Genomic DNA, 7,332 nt, shown 5'->3' on the forward strand with positions numbered 1-7,332 from the left:
CCCAGTTACTTGAAATCGGATTATGGCACCAGGTGGCAGCTCCCCTGGCCCCATGGCATGGGGACCTCCAAGTCCACGTGGGCTCTTGGGACTGAGGGAACCCAGCCGCTCATCTGACCTCAACCTTAAGAAAAGAGGAGCCTCTGGCTTCCAGAGGGGAGGTGGTCTCTGCCTCCCACCCAAGCTCACAAAGAAGATCCAGAAGATCCCCCAAATAGAGAACAGGTTCAGAAGCTGGGTGGCTAGAACGTACTGACAAAAAGCATGCAGGGACTACATGATAGGCATTAGGGCTATGGCCCTCTGAGTCATGAATATGGACTGAGGACCTAGGACACGAGATATGAAGAAAGGGCTCCCAGGCTGTATGGTGACGTTTTTACTGCAGAACAATAAGCACTTGCTTAAAAACGCATTTTTATTGCGTCCTGCATTGAAGAAAGTGAGGAGACTCTCAAGAAACTAGAGAAAGTGAGCTGGGAGACAAGTAGTGAGCACACAGAAGGGGGGGCTTCTTTGAAACTAGGCCTTGAACCAAGAGCAGGGCTGGGTGCAAGATTCCAGGACTAAATCAGGGACTCCAGCAGAAATAAACTGAAATAAGGCGGCCGAAGTTGAGACCCTAGATTTCTTAGATTTCTAGATTTCAGGGTTTAAGATCAATCAAAATAAGCTCACAATCAAAGATCAGAGAAAACACACCATTGTGAGTGGAAGTCAACAGAAACAGTAGAAGTGGATTTAGGCCCCAGAAACTTGAGATTTGGAATTAGAAAGATGGAATATTCAATAGGGTGCATGAAATATTTAAATATACGAAAATCACAGAAATAAGCAAAAAGAAGATTTTCTTCATGATCAGGAAGATATGTAAAAGATGCAAATAGACTTTTTTTTTTTTTTTTTTTTTTTTTTTGCGGTTCGCGGGCCTCTCACTGTTGTGGCCTCTCCCGTTGCAGAGCACAGGCCCCGGACGCACAGGCTCAGCAGCCATGGCTCTCGGGCCCAGCCACTCCACGGCATGTGGGATCCGCCCAGACTGGGGCACGAACCCGCTTCCCCTGCATCGGCAGGCAGACTCTCAACCACTGTGCCACCAGGGAAGCCCTGCAAATAGACTTTTTAGAAATAAATATACTTGTTAAAATAAACGTAACAGGTAAACGAAACATCAGATTAAACATAGTTGAAGAAAGAGTTATTAAACAGGAAAATCATCTGAAGAAATTACTCAGAATGCAGACACAGCAGAGAGGATGAGAGATGGACAGAAAGAAGGGAAGGTTGGCAGAGACAGAGGAAAGATGGGGTCTCAGATGCTAGAGGACAGGAAGGCAAGAACGCAGGGAGGGAAGTGTTATAAGGGCTCCCCTGAACTAACAAAGGACATGAAAGTACAGGTACAGGAGGCATAACGTATAACAAGCTGCATAAATAAAAAAGTAACCCACACCTAGACACCTTGGAGAGAAAGGCAGGGCACCAGACCATCTGACCTTGAAAACAACCAGAAAGAGAACGGATCACCTACAGAGAACAGCAGACTTCTGGACAGTAACAACGAAAGGAGGGAAGTGATGTCCACCAAGTGTGACAGAAATGGGTGTCAACCCAGCGGCGTGTACCCAACAGTGCACACTTAGGACAAAGAGCCGAAACACATTCTTAGATAAATAAAAGCTGAGTTCACCACCATCAAAGGAAAACGTGTAACGCAAACATTGGCAGAAGCCACGGGAAAAATGGAGACGTGCTTCCAACACACCCCTCTCGGCTGTGTCAGGCCACCACATTGGAAAGGAAGTAAAAATACAGATGGGACAACACGACGAACAAGCCCGATTTAGGGGGCATCATCAGGACCCTGGACTCGTTTTCTGGAACATGTGGGTTCTGCTCAGGCACACAGGGATTATTTCCCAAAACAAAGCCCGAGCAACCCTGTGGTCACGGGGCGGGTGGGTGAGGGACCTCACCTCTGTCCCCACCTCCGCCCTGTGGGGTGCCGTCTCCTGCTGCCTTACGGGCTCCCCGTGACCACGGAGTTGAGCAGTGGGACTGATGTACACGCTGAGCCTCCCCTGGGTCTTCATGTTTGGGCTTCATCGAGCTTTTTGCACCTCTGGGTTTAGTTTACATCACATTTGGAAACATTTTGGCATTCATTTTTTTTCTAACATCTTTTCTGCACTCCAACCCCAATATTTTCTCCCCTTCTTCAAGAGCTTCAACTAAACATACATTAGGCTGCTTCAAGCTGTCCCACAGGTCACTGATGATTTTTTTTTTTTTTTTGGTGGTGCCACACAGCATGTGGGATCTTAACTCCCCAACCAGGGATCAAACCCGTGCCCCCTGCAATGGAAGCACAGAGTCCTAACTAGCAGACCGCCAGGGAAGTCCCTGTGATGATTTTTTTTAATTCTCTTTCATCTCTGTTTCATCTTGGAGAGTCGGCATTGCTACACTTCTCCATGGTCTAACCTGCCAGTAACCCCTTGTGTACTTTATCCCATGCATCGTAGTTTTTACCTCCGTGAATTTAACCGGTAGTGTTGGTATAGTCTTAGAACACGTGGAATACGTTATAATACTGTTTTATTGCCCTGTGTCGGTTCTAGGTCCATTTCAATGGATTCATCTATCTTCTCACTATGGGTCTTATTTTTTTTTTTGCTTCTTTGCACACCTCATAGTTCCCATTGAATGCCAGTGACTGTTAAGGGTACCTTTTGGGTGCTAGATATTTCTGTATTCTTATACAGTAAATTTTCTTGAAGTTTGGTCTGAGATGCAGTTTGGTCCCTCTGCCTTGCTGCTAAGATTTGTAGGCAAGACCAGGGCAGAGCTCGGACTGCGGTCTCCCATCCCCTCTCCAGAGCAATCCCTTTCTTTCCAGGCACCCCAACGCCCAAGAATTGTGAAGTCTTCTTGTTGGCTGGTACACGCGTCGCTCATGACCTTGTGTGTGTCAGGCTCTGCCCCCTCTGACATTTGCAGTGGTCCACTCCCAGCCTTGCGGGTGTCCTCACCTAGGTGAGGGGATCAGCACTCGGCTGCACACTCTAGGGGGCTGTGCAGCTCTCTCTGTGCTACTCTGTCCACTTTGGACCTCCCAGTCTCTCCGCTTTGTCCCCTCACCTGGGGAGGCTGCCGGCTCCGCCCGGGTCCTCTCCCTGCACCTGGACGCTATCTAGGACGCCAGCTGGGGCTCCCGTCACTCGGGTCACTGTCCTTTGTCACCTGCTGTCCAGTGCCTTGCACACCATTGCTTCATAGATTTCATCCAGTTTGGGGCTGTTTCACATCTAGTTCCTGTGGTTACTCCATCTTGCCTGGAAGTGGAAGAGTCTGTTCAGTGATAATTTGAGGCATATTGGCTACTGCTGCGCACACACCCATTTTCCTTTGCAAACTCAGGAAATGCAATGACGGGAGCGGAGCCAACTGAACCCACACAGGCTCAGGCAGCTGCTGTTGTCACCGGTGAAGACGTGCCAGGGCCGAGGGGTCGCAGACCCCAACCCCCAGCAGGGACGCGCCCCCGAACAGCAGGAAATGGGGGCGGCGCTTCTCAAGGGCGTGTGTTCACAGAACGCAGGGGGAGGGTAGCTGACCCAGTAGCTACTGCCTTAACAGACTAGGAATCGTGCTGAGATCTCCGTGTGCTGAGAAGGCAGCACAGAAGAAGAGGTTCTCAGTTTAATGAAGTGGGAAAGGCTCGGACTGGGCTGAGGGGCGGACTCTGCTCCCACGGGGCAGCTGACCCCGGCGTGGTTTCCGGGGACACATGGTGCCCCTGTCCCGGGATCCCTTCCAGACGACGAGACACGGTGTCAGGCAGAGCCAGTGACTCCCCTGCAGTGGACGTCTTCTGATGGATTTTCACAGATGCTGGAAGAACAAGCTTATCAAAATGGCTTTGATTTCTGTTAAACTGTTTCGATTTTTATAACCTCTATGACGTGGATGCACATCCACGTCCTCTTGAAGGGACCACAGAAAGCCGCCCTGTTCACACACCCACCTCAAGCCCTGCAGTTTAGAACGCCGTCCGCCGTGACTTCGGGGTGTCCGACTGTCCTACTGTCCTCTGGCCCTCACGCCCGGAGTGCGCAGGCGTTAAACGAACTTGATGGCACATTCAGGAAACCGTGTGCATGCCTGTGCTGGCACCATACGCTCTCAGCCTCATGCAACGTTGGGAAAAAGGAAAAGCCAAGGTAGGCTGCCTCGGGTGGACACAGGGGCACCACCTCGGCCACTATGATCACAGCAACGATGACCAACAGCCCCGGGGAAGAACTCAGAGTCTGTCACTGTGCTCAGAGCCCACGCACCATGTTGCCAGGGTTAGCACCGCAGGTTTGGCATGACCAGAGGTGCAGAAGGATGCGTGGGCAGGAGGGGTCCCCAAAGCCAAGGGGACACACCAGGCCTCCACCCCGAGTTGGTGAGCTGATGCCCCTTGAGACTGTCTTAGAAGCAAAGTTAACAACAGACCCCAGGTCCTGAAAGTCTTATTAGAATAAAAATTAGGGAATCATCTTAAACCATCAGAAATGTATATGGCTTTCTTAAATAAGACTTTATGCCCAGGTTTATGGCTGCAAGGATAAGTCTACGAGCCACAAAAGCAGGTTTCCAAGGTGAGTACCAAGCACGTGCTGGTGGTGGGCGCCAGCCCTGCCCCAAGCCTGCTGTGTGTCCTGGGTCAGCTATTCAGCTTCTCTGAGTCCCAGGGGCACCGCCTGAAAATCGGGACAGCGATCAGCGCTGCGCACGCCTAGGACCCCCAGGAGGATCCCGTGCTGGCCCAGGGCTCGGCCGCCACCATCATGAGATTCTTCACAATCTGGAACGAGGGCCCCAAGGTTTCATTTTGACTGGATCCCGCACCTGACGTCGGCGGCCCCGATCGGACATCCACTCCAGGCGGGATGTGCAGCAGGGCAGGGACAGCGTGGGCCACAGAGCGGGCACTGGGCGTCCACGGTCACCGTGCTGGGCTGTGGTGAGGACATTCCTCCCCAGGAGCCATCTGTCTGTCCATCCCGTGCACCTCACCCCGAGGAGGGGGCCCTGCTGGGCACCGACCAGCAGCGAGCAGACAGAGCGGTCCCCAGCTGGCTAAGGCACCCCACCCTGGGCAGCAGCTCCCCAAGGGGCTCAGAGCTGGCTGGAGGTCGTCCCTCCTTCCTTGGCTGCCCGGGGTTATTTTGGCTCCATTGGGTCTAGGCTTCGATGAAGGGCAACTCTTCCCTGGTTGAGCAGCACCAAGCGGGAGTCGCCAAAGCTCTGTCCCCCTGGCGAGATGGATGGGCCGCCTTGTGCCCACCAGTGTCCCCCTGCCGCCTGGGTGAGAGCCTGCACGTGCCCGCGGTCCACGAGCAGCTTCCCACGTGGGGGAACACCGCGTGGCCGAGGATGGAAGCTGCCTGGGCCTCCGAGCATGTGGTCAGGAATGCATTTCAACCAAGAGGACGGACTTCAGGTTTTAAAATAAGGAACACTCTCATGCCTAGTATGTGGAGTTAGGTATATAGCCTGAGGCTCCAGCCATTTCCCGCCCACAGACGCCCTCTGCCTCCCGTCTGGGTGGCCCTCGGTGGGGGGCGCCCAGGGTCCAGAGCCTGAGGTAGCCAGTGGGAGCTAGGGTGGACAAGGCATGGGAAACAGAACGTGCCAGGAAGCCAGGCCAATGAGCTGAGCACCGTCCTGGGGGGAGCACAGAGGTGGTCTCTGTAGATGTAAGTAGGGGCCTCTACAGGAGGGCACCTCGGATTACCCTCGTGGGCCCTAAATCCACGAGAGTGTCCTTAGGAGACAAAGGGAGGAAACAGACACGGGGGAGGAGGCCACGTGAAGTCACAGCCCGAGGTCAGGGTGATGGGGCCACAAGCCCAGGGATGCCTGGAGGCCCCCAAAGCTGGAGAGGCAGGAAGGGTCCCCAGACCCCTGCAGGGAGCACGGCTGCCGACGCCTTGACTTTGGACTGTGAGGGCTTCTGTTGTTTAAGCCGCCAGCATGCAGTCCTTTGCCCCGTGGCCCTGAAAAACCAGCACAGTGTCTTACAAGTACAGATGATTCCGCTCACGGGCGGCCTCCGTGTGGCCACCGTGCAGACGTGCGTGTGCCAACTCGAGTTGGGTTTTGATAACTGGGGTGTAGACGGAGGCCGTCCCAGTCTTGTCAGTGGACCAAGGGCCAGGGGGCAGTGTCATCCCCCACAAAGGGTGCGCTGGTGCAGCAGCCAGAGCCAGAAGAAGGGTCCTCCGACTCCCACACCAGGATGGAACCTGCCATCCCATCCTATCCTGAAGGGGACTCTCCCAGCTTGGTAAGAGCCCATGTCACTATTCCAGGCGATTTTTTGAGTGTGGCCAGGACTGACCCTATGCTGTGAACTCAAAGCACAATCTCATTCACAGACGACCAGTGGTAGCCTCCAGGAATGGTACAGCCGGCAACCCCGCTGGCTGGCTTCTGGCGCCTGCGCCGTGGGGCGTGGCTCCGTGGGCTGTAGCTCTAGCCACCCCATCGTGGGGGTGGGAGTGCTGGGAGCCCGCCCCGTCCCCCAGGCCCTGCCTCTGGGATGACTCTGTCCCTCACACACTTCTGCCCCCGGAGTCTGGCACTCACCTCCCAGAGCAGTTCTGCCATCGGCAAACCCGCACATTTATGCCACAGCGCTTGCACAGGTTTTGAAAGTGGACCGAATGCTCGCCTTTTGGCTAATACGATACCGGGAACATAATAACGAGTAGTGTTTTTCGTTCTTTCGTTTGCATCGTTAATAGTAACTTCAGCGGTGCTCGGGGCTGTGTGGGACAGAGAAGGTGCAGCCCAGCTTCAACCTAAAGAGTCAGGACCGCAGGTCACGAGGAGCGGGCCTCAGGGGGACCTCCTGCTTTCCCTGTCCTTGCGACTCTAAGATCCTGGACTTGCCTGGTGTCCAGAGCGTGAAACTTTTCAGGGAAATGAGAAATAGAAGCCCATCTTCGGCCAGTTTTGGGCAGGAGCAGAAACCAGAGGGGCTGAGAGAAAGGCACGTCACCCCAGGACCACGGTGGGGATGGGCGGGCTCAGCCTGCCTGTCCCTGGTTCCCAAAGGGTCGAGAAAACCGCATCCTCTCTCCCGGGGGCGGGCGGTCTGTTGGACAGCAGCACCTGTGACCCCTTCTCTGGCTCAGCACCCCGGCTTCCCCTGCTGCCTGGCCCGGCCGGAATCCCAGGTGAAGTCGGAAGCTGCTGCCCGCAATTCCGACTCAGACGAGACCTGAGAGCTGGGCAGAGCCTGGGGTCAGGTGTGGGGTCTCTGCAGCCAGGACG

The sequence above is a fragment of the Mesoplodon mirus genome (genome assembly GCF_964341445.2).
Source record: "Mesoplodon mirus genome assembly, chromosome: 5".
NCBI lineage: Eukaryota > Metazoa > Chordata > Mammalia > Artiodactyla > Ziphiidae > Mesoplodon > Mesoplodon mirus.